At 37.5% G+C, this 26,127-nt stretch overlaps 1 protein-coding gene and 1 pseudogene across 3 annotated transcripts in view; one reads left to right on the plus strand and one right to left on the minus strand.

The window, feature by feature from the left end:
* ZNF292 (zinc finger protein 292) overlaps positions 1-26,127 on the plus strand; it is a 111,216-nt gene that overhangs the window by 17,930 nt on the left and 67,159 nt on the right. The window contains exon 1 of one of the 3 annotated variants that reach the window (XM_054557833.2): positions 9,963-11,309. The exons of the other annotated variants lie outside the window; for them this stretch is intronic. The gene's annotated coding sequence lies outside the window, so the exon portion shown is untranslated. Of the gene's footprint in view, positions 1-9,962; positions 11,310-26,127 lie in introns of those variants that run through there. 3 annotated transcript variants of the gene reach the window in all.
* On the minus strand, positions 3,656-4,597 carry LOC103890944 (DNA-directed RNA polymerase I subunit RPA43-like; annotated as a pseudogene).

Genomic DNA, 26,127 nt, shown 5'->3' on the forward strand with positions numbered 1-26,127 from the left:
GTCTCACTGTCACCCAGGCTGGAATGCAGTGACGCCATCAGAGCTCACTTCAGCGCCCACCTCCCGGGCTCAAGCGATCCTCCCACCTCAGCCTCTTGGATAGCTGGGACTACAGATGTGCGCTACTATGCCCAGCTAATTTTTGGTAATTTTGGTGGAGACAGGGTTTTGCCATGTTGCCCAGACTGGTCTTGATCTCCTGGGTTCAAGCAATTCGCCCATCTCAGACTTCCAGAGTGCTGGGATTACAGGCGTGAGCCACCGTGCCCAGCCTAGAATTTGTATATACTCAAAATAGTTTACATTTTGCATTTTTCTATATGAACATATGCATGTATTGCTGATCTTTCCCTACTTTTTGCAAATATGATAGATTTCACTATATATAAAACTTAAAACATTATACGTTAACTCAAAAGCATTGTCAATTTATGTTCTGAAATAATGCAAATTTTTATTTTTTTAAAAACAAAACTTCTACAAGATTATTAGGAGACTAAAACATAAAAGCCTGATAAGTAGTTTGAATCTGGTGATTTATTCCATGACTTAACCTATTCATATTTGTATAATCTTATTTTAAACCTTGGCTTGGGATTTTTTTTAATTGCCTCCCTAAAGTAGGATAGTGCACATTGCATAAAATGACATTGTCAATAAAATTTATATCCTCAAATTGACCATGAAGTTCATCAGCATGAAGATATTTTGTAGAAAGCATTTCTGAATGCATGTATCATAAAACTGCTTCTTTAGTAATTAAGATTTAACCCTAGTAAGTGAAGTTGAATATGTTGACAATAAATTGATCAGTACATCCAGTATTGTGACTTGCTTATGAAATATTTTTGAAAAGATTACCTGATACTGCAAATTCTGCCTAAGGAGAAATTATTTTCAACACCAAAAGACCTTTGAGGATTTACCTATAATTGAATGAAAATATTTGTGGTGTGGGTTTTTTACTCCATGAAAACCATCCTTTATAGATCTTGTTTTATTTGACCAAAGAAACTAACATCCTAGATTTTGTCTTTCATATATAGTTTGCTTGACACAGCCCATTAGATACTGTGAATTAAAATCTTGGGATTCTAAGGATGTTGGTTTTTTCACATATTGTTTATTGTGACCTTGGCATGCCACTTGTAGCTTTTCTTTGTTTCTTTATCCTTGAAATGGGGACCTTTTGTGGTGGTTATTAGAATTGATGAAAGCCATAATTATTTTAAATGATCGTTGTAATATAAAGTAACATTTTCATTTATACTTAGACTACTTTGGAAATACTTTGGATGTTTTATGTATGATATGACCTAGCATAATTTTAAAACATTAATAATTCCACTGTTTTCAAGTTACCCATGATTATCACTTTTAAAAATAACATTAAATTACTGATTAATTTGTTTGAAGCCTACCTTTTAAAGAAAGTAGGATTAGATTTTATAATAATTTATAAAAGATCCTTTTGCATGTGTGTGGTGGAGGGTTTGGAGTTAGTTGATGGGAGTGAATGTGCCAGGAGATTAGTGGCTTTATAGTTGAAACCTTTCCTTTGTCAGAAATTTTAAACTAGAATTTGAGAGGCTGGGGATGAGAGAGAAGCTGGGATTATATAGTAACTAAAAGAACAGATTTTGAACTATGATTTGAATTCCAACTCTGGCACTTCCTGAAGGACTTCAGGGTTGTGGTTTTTTGGTTTTTTTGTTTGTTTTTTTAATCTCTGTTCTTACATATAGACTAGAGGTAATAATATCTGCTTAAAGCTGTTGTGATTAAGGCATAATGTTTGCTGAGTACTTTGCTTATTATGGTGCTAGAATTAGAGTAATTGTTAGCTATTAATACATATAAGAGGAGTAGATCCTAAATGTTCCCTCATAAAATAACATTAGTTTTAAAAAATTCTTTAACCCACTATACCAAAAATGTTGTAATTTCACCAACATAAAAATTGACATAGTTTACAGTCTTTTTTTGTACATCTTCAAAGTCTGGTATGTATTTTATACTGATGGCATATGTCAGCTTGGACTAGTTAACATTTCAAGGGCTGTATACTCCACATGAATCTCAATTGTAATGAAATATACTGGTTTGCACCCTTTCATTGTCTGGCACATCTACTTGTAAACCAGTGTGAATGTCTGCCACTCTCCAACCTCTATATCCTATCATCTAGATTTAAATCAAGATATACCACTAGCGGAACATGCTTATTATTGAACATTAAACTATGGGATTAGCACTATGTCTGATACTAGTTAAATGGCAACAAAAATGCCTGACATGGAGAGTTCAATTCAACCATTTATCTGTTTGCAAATACTAACAAAGGTAACTGTGAATGGGCAATCTCTTTTTCTTCATAGCACTTAGCACAATTACTAATTTTCTATAGTCTCTTATACTGTGTACTCTTTCCCCTATGATACCCTATAAGGGAAGGAACTGCATCCACCTTGTTTGCTACATTTTCTCAGTGAAAGCAGTGAACAGCTGTTTTTCTCTTTAGAACAATTTATGATAGCCTACCCCAATCATTAAAAAGTAATCAGGAAATTTCCCAGTAGTCAGAATCACATTTATCTTGCTTTCATCCGACTACTCCTCCAAGACACACCAGAATCAGAATGGTTGAGGCACAAATGGACAAGTAACAAGAGAACAGCTCTTTTCATCAACCTCTTAGACTTAAAGAAAAAAGAAAACAATACATATGCACCTAGTGGGAAAGAATAGTGAGTGTTGTTCCCCGGGAGTCAGTGAGTGGCATGGTTCATTAGCACCCTGGAGACTAATTAAGCATTCTTTAGAATGTTTAACCATTCTAAGTTAAACAATAGAAGTACTATAGTAGTCATGATAAAGGAAAACCTAATACCAATAAATGCCCTGAGTTTTTCAAAATGCAAAATAAAATAGGACCAGACATGGTGGCTCATACCTGTAATCCCAGCACTTTGGGAGGCCAAGGCAGGTGGCTTACTTGAGCCCAGGTGTTTGAGAACAGCCTGGGCAACATGGCAAAACTTCATCTCTATAAAAAATACAAAATATTAGCTGGGCGTGGTGGTGCACACCTGTAGTCCCAGCTACTCAGGAGGCTGAAATGAGAGGATCACCTGAGCCTGGGAAGTCGAGGTTGCAGTGATCCAAGATTGCACCACTGCAATCTGGGCGACAGAATGAGACTCTGACTCAAAAAAAAAATTTTTTTTTTTAAATTAAAAAATAAAATGGCATGTAATGATTAAAGGTGAAATCTGTTTCAAATAAAAAACCTATACTTAACTCATTTTTTAATGATATTGTATTATAATGTCTTTTTGATAGTCTTAAGATTACAGGAATAACTTTATGTAGTATAAAACCTGGAAAGATGGAAGAGTTGAGAGTGACAGCAGCTCTTACTTTTTTATTCTGTATACAGTAAAATGGCACTTTAATAATATTGGAATTCTCCAGATTAATTTATTGTCAGTTTTGTAATTTTGGCACAAAAAAAATCCAACTCCTTATCAAGCGTTCCCTGTTTTGTAAACTGCTGATGTACACTAGCATTCCATATCGTTCAAAACATTTATTCATCCATTGTGTATAAGTCAATCTTTTAAAAACTGAATCATATTTAAAACTCCCTAAGGAAGATTACTTTTTTATTTTCCGTTTAGGCGAGCATTCCAAAAGTGGGGTAAATTTAGCTTCTTCACTGTGTTTCTTCCTTTTCTTTCTTCTTTTTATGGTCACTTTGATAACCGCTGGAGTCACTGCTTTGGAAAACAAGGTCCTACTCCTGATGCTTTTTCTTTTTCTCCTCCTTTGGCTCATCTTCCCAGAGGCTATTCACATTAGTAATAATCTTTTAGTCTAACTCTTCCTTTGGGGTGACATCTGCAAAATTTGCTAGCTTGTGGTACCATCATCCACTTCATTCATCTCTGGGTCTTTCTGGTTTCTCTTTTTCTTCTTTGGAAGTTTTTCAAAAGCTTCTTCAGTGCTGGTTTATCAGAAACTTCAGAGCTCTTGGATTGTAAACTAGTGATTGTTTTCCCTAAATGCAGAATATTTCAGTAGCATCTTAATCTAGATGAAACACTTCATATTCTGGTTCATCACCCACATTTATCTCCACAGCCTGCCACTGCTCAGCTGACATCTCAGGTTTGGGGGTGGAGGTATTAAAATATTTTTGTACAAAATAGCCAGTCTGACTAGAAGACACTTTGTTAACTGTACTATAACCTTTTACCCTGGTTCAGGGCAGAAAATAACAAAATCTGCTTCAATGTTAAGATTAATGTGTTCTTGATCATCATAAATATCTCCCAGTTCACCACAACTTTCATGTTATATGCGATGGGAACACCTAAAAGGCTCTCAGAATAGTGCAGGAGCTTCACATTGAGCTTCTCTGCAATGCCAGTGTATTTCCTGTTAAGGTAGCAGAGTGATGTGCTTTTGGCTGGGCCACCAGGCAAGAATTCACCAACACCCAAGCAGCAGGATAGGTTGGCAGCTCTAGGAAAGGAAGGACATGTTCAGCCTGCGGCACCTCTGAACAACCTGCAGCCGTGTGGCTTGTCCGAGAACATTAATCTTAGTGTTAATAAAATACTGTTCAGTTTCTTGTCATCTAGATAGTGGTTTTACAGTTAAAAAAATAGAATAGGGAAATTCCCTTTTCTCCCCAGTCTTACCTGATACCTTGATGTACAAAATAAAAATAAAATAAAAAAGTTACTGCTGCAGAACAGTTTGACAAGTAGTGCTCTAGAATATAACAGCACTGTTGGCAGGGGTCGTGAGGGGAGTTAAAGTGTAGTTCTCTTCTGACAGTGTTTTCTTCCTAAACTGGTGTTTTTTCCTCATATTTCCTCTTTCTACTGCTTGCTTCTCTGTACTAAGATAGTGAATGTTCTTGTCCTAGAGACATAATAAAGCCGTTCCTGAAGAGTTTCATACCTTTGATTTAATTTTTAAAGACTTATGCTGTTTATTCTTGTCTTACGTACTAAGGCACATTAAACTCATTTTTTTGGTACCTAAGATTTTAAATATATTTCTCTGGAATCATGGCACTGATGTGTATATAGTATGAATAGGGGAATTATACTTTATCAGAGGAACAATAATATCAAACAGTGAAATTTATACAAATATACTCAGTGCTAATGTTTCTAAAAATTTATTGAGAAGACCGAGGTTATCTTACACATTTCCCCAAGTCATCTTCTCAGATTTTCTCCGGACTTTTCATTTCCTTCCTGGGAAACCTAAGGAAGAAGTGGCTGTTCCCTTTCCAAAGTGCATCTTTTCGTATGTGTACTTGATCCCCACCACTTCAGAGCACCATCCCACTTTTTTGAGTCTTCATCACTTTTCATCACTTCTGTCTTTTAGCCTATAGACGTATACATGTCTTTCTCATCTTTTTGCTTCACTGGTCATCTCTCTTCAGATTTTGCCCCTTCCTCTGACTTCTTCTCTCCTTATGTGAAACTTCTCCTTCCTAAAAAAGGTTTTCCTTAATTCTTTTTTTTCCCCTCATCGTTTTGCCAGACTTCTTGGAAAGGTATTGTTTTTATTGCCTTCATTACTTTTTCATTGCAGTTTGGATTCAACTCCTCACCATACAAAAGAAAATGTTCTCTTTTTGTGAGGTGGGGTCTCACTCTTACCCAGGAGTGCAGTGGTGCAGTCATGGCTACCTGCAGCCTTGAATTCCTGGGCTCAAGTGATTCTCCTGCCTCAGCCCCCTGAGTAGCTAGGATTACAGGCCCACACCACCATGCCTGGCTAATTTTTAAGAACTTTTTTGTAGAGACAGTGTCTCACTATGTTGCCCAGGCTGGTCTTGAACTCCTGGCCTCAGGCAATCCTCCTGCCTTGGCTTCCCAGAGTGCTAGGAGTACAGATGTGAACCACCACCCTTGACCAAGAAAATGTTATTTTAATGGTCACCTGGCTTGGCATATCTGTAGTACTTGTAGACCTGCATAGCAACCCAGCAGTTCAAAGACTGTTTCATGTGCCTATACGTTGTTTTAAAGAAAATTTGTTAGCATTTAAAAAATCATAAACTTCCATATTGAAATGAGAGTTTGGGGCTTTTGGAAAATCAGAAGATCTGGCAATATTGAACTAATGCCTGGCTCTGGACTGAAATGGCTTCCTGGCCAACCCCTCTTGGCTGTTTAAAATGTTTGTGACCCCACCTAGACTTACCTTCAATTTATTTACACTAGGCTTCTGGTTCTACGTTTGTGACTGTTTATTGTCTTTACTCCTTTCACCTTCTGGAAGGTAAATGGTAGATATTATTAATATATTAAAGAGGACTAGATCCAAAAGTTTATAGTATATGTGTGGTGTGGGGGGGCTTTCCCTCATAGGGAAGAAAAAGTATTAGCTTTTTCCCACCTGTCACTAGGTTCGTGGCTGAGTCACCTTTAACAGAATACAGATTAACAAGAGAAAATAACACAAATTTATTTAGTAAAAGTTTTACATGACATGGAAGTTTTCAGAAATGAATCCCCAAAGATACAGGGAAACCTGTGTATTTCAGTGCTTAGATTTGATGAAGAATAGACAGTGGTGGGGAAATATGATTGGACAAAGCAGGTAGGATCTAATGGTAATAAACTGGAGGGGAGCTTAACAAGGCCTGTTTGTGCAGATTCTTAATATTCCTGTGTTTTCAGAGATAAGGACATTTCCTTTCCTCAGGGAATAGCAAGGGCACCTCTGGAATGAGGGTCTTATGACCTACTTTAGAGGAAGGTCAGAAAATTGTTTTATGGCCTGTTTCAGGGGAGAAGGGTGGGAGGAGGTCAGAAACCTTCCTGCTTCTGCTACTTTCTCAAATACCAGGGTACCATATTTTGGGGTAGCGTTTACTGAACCCTATCACCCTGAATGTTTTCTTCCTTTCATTCTTCACTAGCAACACTCAAGCATTTTTCCCAACTCATCATTATGTCTGAGGCAGGACTTTCTCCTCAGAAAGTGGTTCCTGATGACCTGGTTGATAATCCATGCTTTACATACTCATCTTCAGCAGTCATCCACTCTGACATTATCTCCCGTCACTCACTCTGGATAGGATTTCCAGGTGTCCATTATTTTTATAGACTTTTAGCCCTTGGCTTCCATTTTCAGTCACCTGTGGAACTCTTCCTCGTGGATGTTCAGTAAGTACTTCTAATTACATATGTCTAAAATGGAACTCATCCACTTTTCCCTCCATCCTCCCACCAATAAGAAAGCCTGTTGCTATTCTAATGCACTGCCTCCCCCCGCCCACCCCCCCCTCCCACACACACTTAAGTTTTTAATCCTTGGCCAGGCAAGGTGGCTCACGCCTGTAATCCCAGCACTTTGGGAGGCCGAGGCGGGCAGATCATCTGAGGTCAGGAGTTCAAAACCAGCCTGGCCAACATGGTGAAACCCCGTCTTTACCAAAAATACAGAATTAGCTGGGGGTGGTGGCACATGCCTGTAATCCCAGCTACTCAGGATGCTGAGGTGGGAGAATCGCTTGAACCTGGGAGGCGGAGTTTGCAGTGAGCCGAGATCACACCACTGTACTCCAGCCTGGGTGACAAGTGAAACTCCATCTCAAAAAAAAAAAAAAGTATTTTGAATCCTTCAGTCATTTTTAGCTCCTCCTCTCATTTCCACAGACCAGTTACCAAGTTTTGTCAGTTTTATTCCTCTACTATTTCCTGTATCCTTTGCTGCTTAAATTTGATATGTCATTGCTGGCTACATAGTTTTCTTGCCATAGGAAAATTTAACAAATATTTGTTTTTTCACGAAGGTACTTTTCTGTCCTCCATTCACTTCTTTTTAAATCTGTCTTGTATACTGTCACTAAGATTATTAGTTATCCTTCCAAAGCACAGATACTATATTTGTTCCTTAAAGACTTGAAAAGACTATGTGATGTTGAAGAATTCAAATTCTGGATTGGACACCGTGAGTTAAAATCCCAACTTCACCACCTACTAGTTGTGGGCTCATTTTCTTAATTTCTTTAATGAGGATAATAGTCATATCTACTTCATAGGTTTGTAAGGATTAAATGAGGCATCAGTACAGTGCACATCACATTAACAAGCACCATGTAAAATACTATTGTTCCATGAAAACTAAAATTCAAGCTCATTAACCTTACATTCAGGAATCTTTCACGCTTCCAGTGTCCCATCCTGACTGATTGGCACCATATCTCTTATTTTTTTGTAGTCTTAGGGCTTTGTAGTCTGTTCTTATACTACAGCTTATGTAACCTCCCTCACTTCTGTGCATTTGCCTTAGCTTTCTCCTTTAGTGTTCTCTTTTTTTTATTGACTTGGTTTCACCACATCTCTTTGCTTTAGTCTATGGTAAGGCTATTCAAATTCTACATTCTTCATTAGGCCTTCCTATGCTACTAAAGGGATTTAATTATGTATTCCTCATTCTTTTTATTGAACTGTGTATGTTTTTCGTAGTTTCTTTGTATTATGATTGTGTTTCTTTCTTCTACCTCCCAAGTTGGTGTTCTTAAAAAGAGGGACCATGCCTAGTTTGCTGAATTGTAAGTAATTAAATCTTGTTGAATGGTTTTCTCCTTGAATAGGTGATTTCAGTTTTTGGAAGAAAGGTGAATTTTGTGCCTTTAAGAAGCTGTTCTTTACTGAAATTATGTTACTTTTGACTATTCTTATTTCATCTCATTTCTGAATTGGATGTCTATGTTCAGGGCAAGGATTCAGTTTGATCAAACAGTTCTTATAAAGCAAATGTGAGTGTATAATAAGTAGTAGTACTCTTAATAGCTTACATTTATTAAAGTTGTGTGCCAGGAACTGTTACGTTTGTGTGTTGTGTATGTCTGCCTGTGTGTATAAGAGAGAGGGAAATAATTTATTTAGTCCTCAGCACCTCTCTGAAATAGGTGGTTACTATCCCTGTTTATTTATGAGACCACTAAGGCACAGAGATGTAAAATAACGACCTAGTCAAGTAACTAGGAATTTTTAACAACACAAGAAAAGCAGAACCCAAACTAAGTAAAACATTTTATTTCTTTTTTTAGGGACAGTGTGTAGGTGTGATTGTTGAAGTTTGCTTTAGGGTACTAAAGGAGTTTGTGAAAGAAAACTTTAATCTTTTGAAACTAAGTTTCAGGAAAGCAGAATGTAAGCATTTTACCCTTGTGGAGTCTGAGTAATACCTTTATTTAAGAATGTGCTAATTAGGATTCTTTGTTCTATAGTAGTGGGAATTTCATTAGTTTTGAATTTAAGTGATGTATAGGCCCTTTAAAGGTGAACAATACATATTTATGAACTATAGTGATAGCAATTTGTTGAAGACATTGTTTCCCAATCTTTAAATATTAATACAAGATTAATTATTTGTTTTATTGGATTAAACAAAAACAAGTCTGTATTTGTGATATATGTGGCTTCTTTTTTTTTTTTGGGAGATGGAGTGTCTCACTCTGTTGCCCGGGCTGGAGTGCACCGGCATGATCTCGGCTCACTGCAACCTCCACCTCCCAGGTTCAAGATATTTTCCTGCCACAGCTTCCTGAGTAGCTGGGATTACAGGTGTGCGCCATCATGCCCAGCTAATTTTTGTATTTTTAGTGGAGACAGGGTTTCACCATGTTGGCCAGGAGGGTCTCGAACTGCCAGCCTCAGGTGATCCGCCCACATCAGCCTCCCAAAGTGCTGGGATTACAGGAATGAGCCACTGTGCCTGGCCAATGTGGACTCTATATGGTATAAAGGAGTATGTAAAATCTGTGGAGAGAAGTAGGGCTATTTTCTACAGCAGTGGTCTTTAAATTTTTTAATTAGGTACCTTACCAGCAAACATTTGAATAGGAAACCTCAATATAAGTATGTCTAATTATAAATCATACATATAAATATATATACAATTTTGGCTTATATAGTTTTTCAAGTCTGTTTATGATATAATTTTATGTTTTAGAACAATTTAATAGAATTTTTTTCCTGCTGTACTTCAGTGTACATCCTCTGTTTGGAAACCACTAGTTTATAGTGCTATGAGTAATGAAGTTTTCTAAGAATACATGATTAAATAACTGCCTGATTTATTTGCCCTATTTCCTCCATGTACAGAGACATTACAGCAACAGCCCAGTCAGATTTTTTTCATGCTATCTTTTAGTCATATTTAATTTACTGTGTATTTCTAGTTTATTGCTTCTGCCATGTTTTATTCTTTATGAAGATCCCCGAGTATTGAGTGTGCCAGTTATCAGATTCTCTCCCAGCTCTAAATTACCTCTTCATTACTTGATCTGCAGTATTGAAGCCTAACCCTTTAGGCCAGGGGTGTCCAATGTCTTGGCTTCCCTGGGCCACATTGAAAGAATTGTCTTGGGCCACACATAACATACACTAACAATAGCTGATGAGCTGAATCGCAAAACAAAACAAAAAAAACAGAACAAAACAAAAACCTCATAATGTTTTAAGAAAGTTTTACGAATTTGCATTGGCCCGCATTCAAAGCCATCCTGGGCCACATGTTGAACAAGCTTGCCTTCGGCATTTCTTCTTTGTATGATGTTAGTTTTGTTGAGTAGAGAGTGGTGGAAGGACAGTGCACAAGGGCAGGCTTATGGTTTTGTTTCTTCTTACTGTGAATGCACGGCTGCCAGTAGTGTGGCTGTGGATATCGGGGGGTCCTCTGCCCCAGGTATGTGCCAAGAGCAGACAGACCCTTGTCTAGCTCACAGCCCCAGTCTCAGCTTAGTGACCTCCTCTCTGTAGTTTTCCCAGCATGAGGCTGCACACCCCAGACCTCATGCCTGCCTTCTGGAGAGCCAGCTGCCAATATTCCAACTTCCCCTGCATGTCTACTTACACTCAGGAGGGCTTTCCTTGTGCAGGCCCTGCTGGTAATCAGATTCTCAATGTCCCAACTGACTGTGTGTGCTCAACCTCGAGCCCCTTAAGCCCCAGCAACCACACAGGGAGAACTACTTTGCCATCCAGTGGGCTGCAGCCATACTTCCAATAAGGCCTGAACCCTAGTTCTGGGGAGGGGACCCTCTTCTAAGTTTGTTCCTTCCTTGGATACCCTCACTCAGCCCTTGAGTACTTGAGTATTCTTCAGAGTTTTCATTACACATTGATAGTTATTTTCCTATTATAATTAATAATTGTAATTGAGAGTTCCCTGATTCCCCTTGCAGGACGTGTGTGACAGAGGTGTGGCTCACCTGCTTGGTCGCCCCGCAGCTCAAACCCCTAGGGCGAGCATGCAGACAGGTAGGTGCAGAGACCAGGATGAAAACTTTGGGCTCTTGGCCCCATGATAGTGTCTAGGGGTGAGTGCCTGCAACCCCACTGTTACAAAGCTCTTTCTTTCAGCTTTGCCGTCTGCAGATGGCTTTGAGTGTTAATCAGCTCGATGGACCCTCTGCCTTATTGCAAGGAAGAGGGCCAGTGTGACAGCCTTCCGTATCCCAAGCTGTTCCCCAGCATCCCGGATCACACGCAGGCTCGAAGGATGAGTGGAAGATTTTACTGAATGGTGGAGGTGGCTCTCAGTGAGATAGATGGGGAGCCAGAAGGTGGAGGGGTGGGGGATATAATCTTCCCCTGGAGTTCAGCTGTTCTCAGTCAAACTCCTCTCAATATTCAGGTGCCTCTTTCCTCCTCTGCCATGCCACCCTGCTGCTCTCTGCCGCTCTCCACCGCTCCTCTTGACATTCAGCAGTTTGTGTGTGTGCCCACTAAGGTCTTGGGTTAAATGGGGGCAAGATGGGGGAAGTGGTGGGCCAAAGGCAACTTTTTGGGTGCAAAAACAGGAATGGCTGTCCTCTTTTAGGGCCACTGGTCTTCAGACTTGAGGGTGGGGCATTTGCCGGGGACCCGCCCTCTTCTACCCAGTATTTTCTGTCTCCTGTTCATATGTATATGAAACTTTGCCTGTTCAAGTTAGGGTGTGGTTCTTTTTGTTTTTTTGTTTTGTTTTTTTTTTTTGTTTTGTTTTGTTTGAGATGAAATCCCACTCTGTAGCCTAGGCTGGAGTGCAGTGGCACTGTCTCGACTCACTGCAACCTCCACCTCCTGGGTTCAAGTGATTCTCCTGCCTCAGCCTCCTAAGTGGCTGGGATTACAGGCACGCACCACCACACCCAGCTAATTTTTTTTTATTTTTAGTAGAGACGGGGTTTCGCCATGTTGGCCCGGCTGGTCTCAAACTCCTGACCTCAGGTGATCCGCCCATCTCGGCCTCCCAAAGTGCTGAGATTACAGGCACCCGGCGGTTCTCATTTTTTTGATTGGATCCTATCAGATGCAATGGGCTGAAGTGAGTTAAATTACATATTATCCTTGTGCTTGAAAACTGAAGATTAGTACCAGTGCTTCCTCCTCACCCACTCATATACAGGGCATATTTGGGTCACTGCTAGTCCATGGTAACTAGCTTTGTTATTAAAAAATATCATGGTTGTAAATGCAGTTATTCACTCTAGTGGAATATTACTGTGCAGGAGTAGCCCTTCAAAGTCATTGATCCCAAAAATGGTTGAGCTGAGAGAATGGAATAATTGTGTAAGTGTGTTTCCATAGTTAAAAGTCTATTATATTTTAATTTAAACAAGAAACATCAAATGAGAACTTTTCAATTCTATTACTTTATTATCATGCTTGGTAGCTTAAAAAATTTCCACCTGGTTATTTCCTTTTGAGTAAATTAGCAAATGGCAGTCATGTAAATTATCTTTTAAAAATTTCCACAAGTAGGAGGCTGGGGTAAAAGAAAAGCACTCCTACACTTTCAGAGGATGTGGGGTTGGTGAGGCAGAGAGACGGAAGATGAGCTATTGTGACTAATTTATTAGTGCTAACTTGTTACTAATAGATGGTTTATTTGTAGACATCTAAATATGATTGTGTTCATTTTCACATTTGACTTTTCCTTTGAAGTTATATGTGTAAAATAGTTGGTGATGATATGTTTCTAGAAATTGAAGGAGGAAAGAATAAAAGCAAATTAACAATCATATTATTGATTCCATAGCAACGTGTTAAATTTGCTATATCCAGTAGCCTTTACATTAGTATAGAAGTAATGAGCCTGCATTTTGTATTAACTAAATTATATTATTTTTAATAAATTAGTAAAACAGCAGGACACCAGAATCTTTTTGAGAGATTTTCTACTTCCTGGTCCTACTGCTTTAACTTCACTGTTTGTGACAACTTTGTGTAGAGAGAGATTATTGAAGATAAAACTGATGGCCCTGGCTCTGTAGGTGATCTTCCCAATGAAACACTCATGGAGATAGTATTTTACATAAATTTTTAAAAGCAGTGATGACTTCTGTGTAGGAGTCAGTTTTTTTAAACTTAGATTATAAATGACTGTGTATACAGTGAGAGTTGCTGAAAAAGAAAAAATGCTTGCAATAAAGTTACAAATAGTCATTTTCCCCCTGCAATTGAAAGAATGATGCTTCATTCAAGTCTTTGACGCCTTAGATTCAGTAAGGGTGTTAAGTACTAGAGGAAGTTTATAATTACAAAGAGCTGCATCTAATAATCTTAAAGGCAAATAGAATGCTTTGCAACAGACAGTAACAGGTAATAAAATAATTTAAAATATATATTGCTATCAAATACTTTTTTTTTCTTACAGGCTGGCCCCTGCAGGAAAATATAACATGAAATTCAAGCATATTGTATCTAAGAAGTTACTGTTTAAAAAAATAAAATGGTCCCTTCAGTTGGGGTTGAATCATAATTCTAAAAGACACAATCCTGAACACCATAATCCCAAATGTTGAAATCCTGAAAGATCAAAATCCCTAATGTCTAAAATCCCGAAGGATTGAAATTCCATTAATTCTGGAAAAAATAATTTTTACAAACTTTTTAAAAGATGTTTATTTACATTTTTAAAAGGAGATTTGAGAATCATAAAATACCACAGAACATAAACCACTTTACACCATAAAATAGGCAGTAATAACATACATATTTTTGCAAGCATAAATAGATATACTAAGGATAGTCACATGGGTATAACAGTGATGAGCAGGTAAGCCATATTCATAAAGAAATAGGTCACAAAGTGAAATGTGTAAATACATATCACTATGGTTGGTAATTGTATACACGCAGTATTATAACTGTAGTCATCTAAAATACCATGATGAACAACTAAGTCTTTTGATGAGGTCAGCCAAAAACTGTAATGATTCACCACCACATATGCAGTTGCCCAAAGAGCCAAGATCTCAAGAGATTTTGTCTTTCACAAATACAGATGTAAAAAAAGGACATCTCTATTTATTGAGGAAATTTCAACGTTTTCACATATACACACAGTGCTTACACACAAAGTCAGTGTTGTGATAATACACTTTTGTAGAGTCACATTTACTAAAATGCATATAACGAATTAGAACTCTCTAAACCTTTATACAATTTATACCTCCAGAATTGGAAATGATGTGAAGATGAAAGATAGCATAGCTAATTGGCACAATGTGTGAAGGGGCAGAAGTAATACATGATTGAATAATTTGGCATGGGAGATTTTGCCTACTTTTTGCCTGCATTTTCACTTCTGTGAAATTTTGGAGAGTGGTGTACTCTACACATTTTGTAAGTATATGTTGTCTATTTGGAAGTCTGGTTATTGTTTGGCCATTGCAATTAAGTATTTTTCTGCTTTCACATCACCAGTAATAATTAGCTTTTAAACTTCTGTCTTTCACCATTAAGGAGCTTAGTGCGCTCAACTTACCATAGACTTTTTTTTTTTTTTGAAGGGACAATTCCATAGATGTCTTCCATTGTGTTGTAAGGAATACAATAAGAAGGAATGATTGGCTTCTCCAAAACTAGGTCTGTATTAGGGTTCTCCAGAGAGAGAACCAATAGGATATGTATATAGATAGAAGAGATTTATTAGGAGAATTCACGTAAGAGATTCTAGTGGTTGAGGAATTCCACAACAGGCCACCTGCAAGCCAGAGACTCTGGGGTTGCAGTAGCAAAGCTCAGTCTAGTTCCTAAGGCCTCAGCCAAGGAAGCTGGTGGTGTAACTCTCAGTGGGAGATTGAAAGCTTCAAGGACCCTGAGGGGCTGCTTAGTTTAAGTCCTGGAGTACAAAGGCCGGTGAGCCTGAAGTTCTCATATCCAAGGAAGGAGAAGAAAAGTCTTGTCCTAACTCTCAGAGACCAATCCATTTTCTGTATTTGCTCTCTTGGCTTCTGGCCAATTGATGGTGCTCACCCACAGTGAGGTAAGATCTTCCCTACCTAGTCCACTCAGACTCACACACTAATGTCCTCTGAAAACATCCTCCCAGACACACCCAAAATAGTGCTTTAACAGGTTTTTAGGTATTCCTTAATCCAGTCGACACCTAAAATTAAGTCCATAAGTCTACCGTTTGACCACGTACCCATACGCATTTCCTTAAACTATACTTAAGTTTCCAAATAAAGACATTAACAAAGGAATAGTTCCACCTAACACGATGCAACTCATATGATGCAAATATCATGTATACAACCCAAAAATGCGCTAAACCTTTCCCCAGAATTCGACTTTCAGGATTTTGACATTTCAAGATTTTAATCTTTCAGAATTGTGATTTTCAGGATTTTAGACTTCTGGGATTTTGATATTTTGGATTTCAACATTTAGGATTGTGTGTTTTGGGATTATGATGAGCACTGCTTTCGTTACCGGTGTCACAATTTAATTAATACAGTAATTTAATTCTGTTGGTGTACCATTTATATTCTAGAATATTCTAGAACTTGAAGCATACTTTCTTTGAGAGGAGGTCTTGCCCTGTAACCCAGGTTGGAGTGCAGTGGCACAATCTCACTCACTGCAACCTCCGCCTCCCAGGCTCAAGTGATTCCTCCCACCTCAGCTGGGACTACAGGTGCTTGCCATCACATCCAACTAATTTCTTGTATTTTTGATAGAGACGGGGTTTCACCATGTTGCCCAGGCTAGTCTTGAACACCTGAGCTCAAGCGATCTACCCACTTCAGCTTCCCAAGGTGCTGGGATTACAGGCATGAGCCACCATGTCCAGCCCTCTGTATTTTTCTTAACTTTTTATTTTTTATTTTTTTAAACATTTGCTAATTTATTATAAAGGATTTTACAAAGTATTGACAGGAAGAGATGTATAGGACAAGATATGGGGGAAAGGAGCTCAGGGACCTTCCACGCCCTGCCTGGGTACACCTCCCTCCAGAAACCTCATGCACGTTCGGCTATCCAGAAATTCTTGAACCCAGTCCTTTTGGATTTTTATGGAAGTTTCATTACCTAGGCATGATTGATTACATAATTGGCCATTGGTGATCAACTTAGTCTTCAGCCCCTCTCCGCTCTCCAAAGGTTGGGGGGGGCGGGTGGGGATAAAATTCTCAACCCTGTAGTCATGCTTTGGCCTTTCTGACGTCCAGCCCCTGTCCTGAAGTTATTTATGGGCTGCCAGCCATCAGTCAACTCATTAATATACAAGGAAGCCTTCAGGCATATTTTTCTAGGTTATTAATGGAGGTTAAATTCCCAGACTAGTTACAAAAAGTATTTTTTAAATTCACAGTAAAACTGTAATGTTACTTTATATTCTAGGAACAGGATACTGTGCAGGAAAGACCACTGTCAAATTCAGAGTTTTGTTTTGGGAATGCCTTACCACTTCATTTTCATTCCCTCTTCCTTCTCCAGTCCTCTTTCTCAGGTAGCTGATGTTCTCATATTTCTGTGAGTACACTTTGCATCTTCACTCAGACCTATTCCTTCAATATAGGAGAGCTCAGTTAGCTGCTAAAGAAAATAGTATGAACTAACTTATGATACTGTATGGATGTGCCTTAAGTAAATAAGATTTCAGGTAGATAATAAATATGGGGAAATGGCCAGGTGCAGTGGCTCATGCCTGTAATCCCAGCATTTTGGAAGACTGAGGTGAGAGGATCACTTGAGCCCAGGAGATTGAGGCTGCAGTGAGCCGTGATCATGCCACAGCACTACAGCCTGGGCGATAGAACAAGACCTGGTCTCAAAAAACAGGCAGGGAAGTACAGGTGATTTGGAGGAAGGATAATTTGGAGTGGAAGGATCTCCAAAGAGGCAAGCCTCCCAGTTGCTGCTGTGTCCAGTCTTTTGTTATAGGTGTTCCTGTATTCCAGAACTTAAAGTTTCTGTGAACGCGTGAACTGAAAATTTTTCCTCCAACTACTCACATTACATTAGCAGCAAGCGTTCACGGGATAAATGAGGAGGGTAAGACTAGAGCCTTTGGTGTGTATGATTTTCTCAGTTCAAGACTATAGTTGTATATCATTCTAGTCTTTTTTAGTTATTAATATTATATGAGCTAGTAAATTAATTTTTTCCTCACTTCAGTGACATTGCGTTTAATTTCTAATCTTAAGACAAATAGTAATCCAAAGTTTTAGAAAAAAGAAATTCCTGCAGTAACTAGAAAAAGTTGTCAGTCTCTGATTTAAATATATATTAAGTACTATTAATTATGGGTCCAGGTCAATCATGATAAATATCAGTAAAGTTTAAAAGATAATCTTGTTCAGTAACTCACTTCACTAAATCTCTGTACTCAGGATAAATATCAGTAAAGTTTAAAAGAAAATCTTGTTCAGTACCTCACTTTACTAAATCTTAATGCTTGAAAACGTACATATTTACAGCCAGATCTTAAACTGGAGAGTGGTTGAATGAACCCACTCTGTGGTCAAATGTTTGATATTTGGCCAGGTACAGTGGCTCACACCTACAATCCTAGCACTTTGGGAGGCCGAGGTGGGCGGATCACCTGAGGTCAGGAGTTCGAGACCAGCCTGGCCAACATGGTGAAACCCATCTCTACTAAAAATACAAAAATTAGCCAGGTATGGTGGTGCATGCCTGTAGTCCCAGTTACTCAGGAGGCTGAGGTGGGAGGATCACTTGAACCCAGGTGGCGGAGGTTGCAGTGAGCCAAGATTGCACCATTGCACTCTACCCTGGGCAACAGAGTGGGACTCTGCCTTAAAAAAAAAAAAAAAAAAGTTTGGTATTTGCTGTTGACTTAATGTAGTTTGATGCTCCTAGATTAAAAGCTGTGTTTACTACTTAGCTGTTTCCCTATATGAGTAGTTGCAACATTAAATGCCTGTAGACCCCAGACATGTAAATTAATGACTTGGATAGAGAAAGGACAGTGGGGAACGAGAGAGCTCTTACCCTAATTCACCAACTGCTACCTATCTGCTTATTACTGCCATATGGGAATGCTGGCCGGTGTTTGCTGAGTCTTTTGATTTTTCAGTGAGAGCTAGGTCCAGTTGCTTGTGTATAGTGTCTCAATTTTGAAATATTGGCAATTAATTCAAAATATCTGTGGGAAAAGACCCCAAAAGACTGTATGAGCCAAACAAAACATGCCTGGGGAATTTATTCTTAGGTATTTTGCGCATTCTGTAGTTTGCCAGGTGTACATGAAAAACAACTCTCTGGTAGTGAGTTTTGATTCTTTAATTCTACGGTGGTCTCTGTGCTTTCATCATTATTCACGTACCTGGAAATTGTACAGTTCTGAATGCATTTGGAAACGGGTGTACAAATGGTCGGCATGGCTAGGGAAGGGAAACAACTCAGGCTGTTTTGATACCTTGAGCAAAGAGAAATCGCTAAGGTAAAGATACCCAACTGACAGATAATGTAGAAATCCCTTACTGTCTTTCTGGCCTTATATTTCTATTATAGGCCTCTATGCTTTGTTTAATTTATCCTGAGATCTCAGATTTTTAACCAGTATTCTAAGCTTCCAGAACTATATAAACATGGTATATATTCAAGAGTGATTTTATGAGTATTTCAGTGGAAGGATAGAGGAGAGCAAATCAGATAACACTAACTTGTAACCATGTTAACTTGAAAATTACATGATTATTTAAAGTTCTTACAAAATGCTTATGTTAAAATTAGTTTTTAGAATGTCAGTTTTCTTGTTTAATTTTCTGCATTGTATTAATATATAGCCAGCCGTAGTAATTTTTTTTATTAAACAGTTAAATTCACTGTTGTTTTGACTATTTTTACTTGAAAAACAACAGTGGATTAAACTGTTTAATACAAAATTACTATGGCTGGCTATATATTAATCTAAACAAGACTTTTTTAATACAATGCAGATAAATTATTATAGGTTTGAAAATGAACATAATAATGAAGGCTTTTAAAAAGTCTTTTTCAGGCCGGGCACTGTAGCTCTTGCCTGTAATCCCAGCACTTTGGGAGGCCGAAGCAGGCCGATCACCTAAGGTCAGGAATTAGGGACCAGCCTGGACAACATGGCAAAACCCTGTCTCTACTAAAAATACAAAAATTAGCTGGGTATGGTGGCGGGCGCCTGTAATTGCAGCTACTGGAGAGGCTGAGGCATGAGAATCGTTTGAACCTGAGGTTGCAGTGAGTTGAGATCGCACCACTGCACTTCAGCCTGGGCGACGGAGTGAAACTCCAACTCAAAAATAAATAAATAAAAATAAATAAATAAATAAAATAAAAAATAAGTCTTTTTCAAAATAAATTTTTATTAGTTTTAAATTTGTAGAAGCATAGGGAAGATAGTATAGTGAGTTCACATATAGCCACAGTTTCCCATTAGTCAGATCTTATATTCACATAGTATGTGTCACAATTAATGATCCAAAATTCATATATTATTATTATTATTATTATTAACTAAGTCCATACTTGATTCAGATCTCCTTAGGTTTTTCTTAATTAATTTTTTTCTGTTCCAGAATCCCATCTAGGATACACATTACATTTGTAATACCTCCTTAGGCTCCTCTGAGCATGATTATTTTCCAAACTTTTCTTTTAGGAGTAATGGCCATGTAATGTAGTATGTAGAATATATGAATTTGTCTAATATTTTTCTCATTATTAGACTGGGATTATGTTTTTTTTACAGGGTGGGGGGAAGAAGACCACAGAGATAAAGTGCCATCATCAAAGATGTATATTCTCAACATGACTTAGCACAGTTGATGTTAACTTACCTGGCTGGTTTAATACTGTTTGTCAGATTCTACACTGTAAAGTTATTCTTCACCCTTCCATACTGTACTTGGAAGGAAGGAAGCCACTATTTGTAGCCCACACTTAAGAGGTTAGGCTGTCTCCTTAAGGGCAGAATCTAGATAAACTATTTGGGATTCTTCTACATGGGAAATTTTTCTTCTCCCACATTATATTTATTCAGTGATTTATTTATGTCAGTATAGACTCATGGATATTTATTTTATACTTTGGTTAATAATCCACCACCACTTTATTTTGTTGCTCAAATTATTCCAACTTTGCCCACAGGAACTCTTTCACTTGTATGTCCCTTTGATATATTCCCTAACTTTTGTGTGTGTATGCGTGTATGCATATGTGTGTATTAGAGGGATATTCTAGTCTTTGGATTGAGAAGAAAATTTGTAAGATGTAAGTTTCATATACAACCTTCCATTTTTATATCCTTGCTAACCATAATACCACATAATAACTAACAAAATTTATTATGTTTATGCTTTACTGCTAGCTTTCTTCATTCAGGTACTTTCAGAAGCATTAATGAACATTGTCTTAGAAGTGAACATTGTTAAGAAAGATCCTAGGAGATTTTTAAGTTATTAGAGCAGTGAAGATTATGTATGCTTGCTTACAGGGAAATTTATCAGGAAATGGAGTTGTTAGGCCAGTGAATATGTATTTTCATTTTTTATTTTATATATTTTTTTATTTATTTATTTTTGAGACGGAGTCTTGCTCTGTCGCCCAGGCTGGAGTGCAGTGGCACAATCTTGGCTCACTGCAACCTCTGCCTTCTGGGTTCACGTGATTCTCCTGCCTCAGCCTCTTGAGTAGCTGGAACTATAGGTGCGTGCCACCACACCCAGCTAATTTTTGTATTTTTAGTAGAGATGAGATTTCATCATGTTGGCCAGGCTGGTCTGGAACTCCTGACCTCATGTGATTTGCCCACCTCAGCCTCCCAGGATATGTATTTTCAAGAAGACGGGAGAAAAATTTCTTCAAAGGAACATTTAAATAGTTAATAAACATCTTTGAAGCTATCTCTCTGGTACATAGTATTAATAGTCTTTTTGCATTTTTTCTTTACTGTTTCTTCTTAAGTTATAAAAGTAACATTCTTCTTTAAAAATAAAGCAATACAAATATCTTCCTTAAATTGTTCCACTCTTCAGAGGTAGCTGTTTACAAAACTGAGTATACTAGACATTTTCCTATGCATTCATACAAATATAATTCATTTGTACTTGTATGTTTATATTTAAATAGTGAGATCATATAATACATAATATTCTGTACTATACTTTTTTTTTTAACCTAATGATAAATCTTGGTCATGATTCCATATCAGTGTATTCAAAGCTACTACATCCTTAAATATAATGTTTCATAGTATGGACATTCCATAATGTGTTAAACCAGAAGTGTTCAATGTTTTGGCTTCCCAGTCCCACACTAGAAGAAGAATTGTCTTGGGCCTCACATAAAATCCTCTAACCCTAATGATAGCTGATGAGCTTAAAAAGAAAAAATCACAAAAAACTCATAATTTTAAGAAAGTTTACAAATTTCTGTTGGGCCACATTCAGAGTCATCCTAGGCCACGGGTTGGACAAGCTTTTATTAAACAGTCTTCTATTAGTGACACTTAGATTGTTAACAATGTTTTGGTTAGAGTTTGTGTCAAGATACCCTTATATTAATATCGTGTCTTTACATGTATGTGGCAATACTTGGTTAGAATTGTTTTCTGGAACCAGAATTTTTGGTTCAGAGAGTATGCCTATGTAAAATTTTGCATTCCAAAATTGACCTCCAAAAGTGCAGTGATAAACATTCTACAACACTTGTTTTTGAAGCTTTATAATTTATAATTACAATCATGTCTCCTTGTTGCTTTCATTTTATTTATTTATTTTGAGACAGAGTCTTGCTCTGTCGCCCAGGCTGGAGTGCAGTGGCGCAATCTCGACTCACTGCAACATCCACTTCCCGGGTTCAAGCGATTCTGGCTCAGCCTCCCAAGTAGCTGGGGTTGCAGGAGTGCCCACCACACCCAGCTAATTTTTTTATTTTAGTAGAGACAGAGTTTCACCGTGTTGGCCAGGCTGGTCTCGACCTCCTGACCTCAGATGATCCACCCCCCTTGGCCTCCCAAAGTGCTGGGATTACAGGTGGGAGCCACCATGCCTGGCACTTTTAATCTTTATGTGCCAGATACTGGGGAGGTTTGAGAATTTGTTTCTCATAAACATTTGCTTTGTGATGGGGAAGCCTTTCTAAGGGTAACACAAACTTAGAAATGATTAAAGATTCACTGACAGATTTGACTACAAAAACATTTATAACGTCTTTATAGTGGGAACCACAAAAGGCAAACAACAGACCAGGGAAGAAAATGCTTTTAACATAGAACTTTGTTTTTATGGTTTACAGATTAATTTATCAGAGAATGAGTTGCAGTTTCTCACTGGAACTTTTGCTGTATGTAAGAAGGTCCAATAAAATATCTCAACAGTCTTTCTGGAGCTACTGTAACAATTCTGTTATTTTAAAAAGTGAATATAAATCTAGATGCACTTTTTAGGGTGAGGGTGGTTTTTTTTTTTAACCCTAGTGAAAATAACTTTTTTGGTAAGTTTCTTAGAATTCCATCATTGATAAGTCAGTTATTGTGCTTCCATGCATGTTGTACATTCCAATATACTCTGTAATTTTTCACAAAAAGGACGATTTTACGTTTTTTATCATGGACACTTCCACATACCCAGACCCCTCTAGGAAACCCTTATTCACTTAGGTTTGTGCCCTTCCATAATTTTTGAAAGCTCCTGTAATTCTGTACACACACGTAGATACATCCACACATATAGACAATGCCTTTGTCAGTTCTGATTTTTCAAAAATGGAATTATATACTTCATTGCATTTAATTATTAAATAAAGACTCGTGAATGTTTCCATGAGAATCTTAGAGTAACTGTATCACAGTTTATTCATTAATTCTCTACTGATGAACGTTTACTTTTTTGTGAGATCTTGACCATCAGGAACAGTATTGCATTGCACGTCCCTTTATTTTAAGTTCACATATACTGGTACTTTTATTTCAGTGGGCTGGATTTCCAGGGATCTTAATGGATAAGGAATAGATTTGACCAGGAATGAGTTCAATTACTGTTATATGAAGACTCTTGAAGCAAAAAACATTAAATATGAGGAAGTTATTTTCTAAAGACAGGGTTTCATTCCTGTTGCCCCAGCTGGAGTGCAATGGCAACTCGGCTCACTGCAGCCTCCACCTTTGGGCTCAAGCAGTTCTCCTGCCCTAGCCTCCAAGTATCTGGGATGAGGGTAATTTTAAGCACAGGTTGAGCTTCCCTAATCTAAGAACCCTAAGTTAGAAATGCTCCAAAATCTTAAAGTTTTTGAACACCGACATCGTGCCACAAGGGGAAAACGTACCTGAGCTTATGTAACAGGTCACACAGCTGGGTATGGTGGTATTCCTGCAATCCTAGTACTTTGGGAGGCGGAGGCAGACAGATCGCTTGAGCTCAGGAGTTTGAGACCAGCCTGGGGAATATGACGAAAAACATTTCTATCAAAAATTCAAAAATTAGCCAGGCGGTGGCACACCTGTAGTTCCAGCTACTCGGGAGGCTGAGATGGGAGGATTGCTTGAGCCTGAGAGGTTGAGGCTGGAGTGAGCCAAGATCGCACCACTGCACTCCAGCCTGGGTGACAAAGTGAGAGACCTTCCAAAAAACAAAAGAAAAATGCAGGCGCAACACAGTTTATTCAGTGTCCCCAAGGGAAAAAACAACCTGCGCCCTTCAAATGTGATGTATCTTTTCTGCACGTGCATACTCAGATTCCCACACAAGCACGCCCTCCGAGGGTAATAAGACAGCTCAGTGTGCACAACCTTTGTTTCATGCACAAAGTTATTTAAAAACATACGTAAAATTACCTTCGGGCTAAGTGTAGAGTTTACATGAAACATAAATGAATTTCATGTTTAGACTTGGGTCTCATACCAAAGATATCTCATTAATGTGTATGCAGATATTCCAGAATTTGAAAAAATCTGAAACACTTCTGATCCCAGGCATTTTGGATAAAGGATACTCAGCCTGTACTAATTTATCTTAACGAAATCTAGGAACTAAGATGAGGAGAGATAGAGGAGGGAGATAAAACATCTTAAAGGTCTAATAGAGGAAGAGGAAAAACAAGAACAGAGGAAATAAACTAAACCTAGAACCTAAAGGTCTCATCCTTTAGGTGGATAACTAGGGAGAATTGGAGCACGGGAAATTCAGTGTGGAAACTTTTTCATGTCGTATGTCTAGAAAAGGCACAGCTATCAGAATGAATTTAGAACTTCTAAATAAGTGTGGAAAACAGAATAAAAACAAACTTGGTAGCACAAATAGGGAAAAGGAAGGGGGAGATTAAATGATAAATATGGAAGGAATAAAATTAAATGTGAATAATTTGAGTTCACTCTTAGACATAAAAATGCTCTTTACAAGGACTTTTTAATTTAAAGAGTGAAAAATGAAATTTAATATTTATGTAAAATTAGAAAAAAGAAAAAAGTTCAAATTAATGAAGCAGAAATAAATAGAATTAAAAATAAATGAATTCTTTGAAAAAGAGTAAATTTATAAGTAAGTTTAACTGTTGCACATCTGACCAAGTGAAAAAAGAGAGAGCAGAAGTAGGCAAAATCAGGAATAAGGAGACAACCATGGATCTAGGGGGGAGGAAGTAAGTTTTCTGCTCTGTAGCACCAAATTTGAAAACAAGAAGAAATGGTGGCTTTCCATTTAAAATACAAACTACTGAAATTGAATCAAGAAAAGTCAATGGATACAAGTTCTATTGTTAAAACTATTATAGGCCATAAATAAAAGCTTCCAAATTTATTTTACAAAGTACTTTAATATCAAAACCTAACAAATAATGTTTAAAAAGAAAACTGTAGGCCAGTTTCACATATGACAGAATATATATGCAAAAGTTTAAATAAAATATTAGGAAATAGAATCCAGCAATATATGCGAAAAATCCTTATAACAAAACAGATGGTATTGCAGGAATTCAGTGCTGGTTCTGTACCTCAAAATGTCTATATACTATATTAAATTGAAAAGCTCATTTGAAAAAAAAAAAACCTGTATTCAGTAGATGCTACAAATGGCCTTCGATAAAATCACCATTCCCAATAAAAACTCTGTAAAATGGGAATAGAGGGAAATTATCTAAATGTAATAGGGACTACGTTTTAGAAAGTAATAGGACATAATTTTAAATGATAAAATCACGAAAATCTCCATTGTAAACAGGTTACAGATAGGCATCCCTGTTAGTACTATTTTTATTTAACATAGTGTTAATAGTTTAAGACAAAGTAAAATGTTGAAGAATAGATTAAAATAACTGTGCAAAAGATAGTAAAAGGAGGACTTGCCTTTTCGCATTTTAGATTATAGCAATATGTAAACATTTAAGGAATAGAAAAGTATATTAGTAGAACAAGTAGAGAGTGAAAAAATTCTGGTACAAATTGGGAAGTTGGTATATAATAACATAGTGTTCAGTTCAATGGGAAAAGTTTAATAAGAGGATTTGGTATCAACTGGCTGTCCAAAGATAAAAATGGACCGTCACATCACATACAAAATTATTTTTTAGATAAAGAATTAAATACAGGCACTCCTTAATTTGCGTGGTGCACCTTGAGGTGTTGCAGAAATGATGAGAGCTGAAACTGCAAAGCACTTTTAATACTTTATCAGTTGGAAATTTTATAGTTTTCCTGTGACCGTTAAAGTTTTCATTAAACTATTAAAAACACCCATGACTGGTCATGAGTGATTGGGAAATGGAAAAGAATTAATACACTACAAATACAAAAAATAGAAAATATTTAAAATTATCTGAAAATCTGAAACATTAGAAAAATTGAGAACTAGGCGGGGCGTGGTGGCTC

The sequence above is a fragment of the Pongo abelii genome, chromosome 5 (assembly GCF_028885655.2).
Source record: "Pongo abelii isolate AG06213 chromosome 5, NHGRI_mPonAbe1-v2.0_pri, whole genome shotgun sequence".
NCBI classification, from domain to species: Eukaryota; Metazoa; Chordata; class Mammalia; order Primates; family Hominidae; genus Pongo; species Pongo abelii.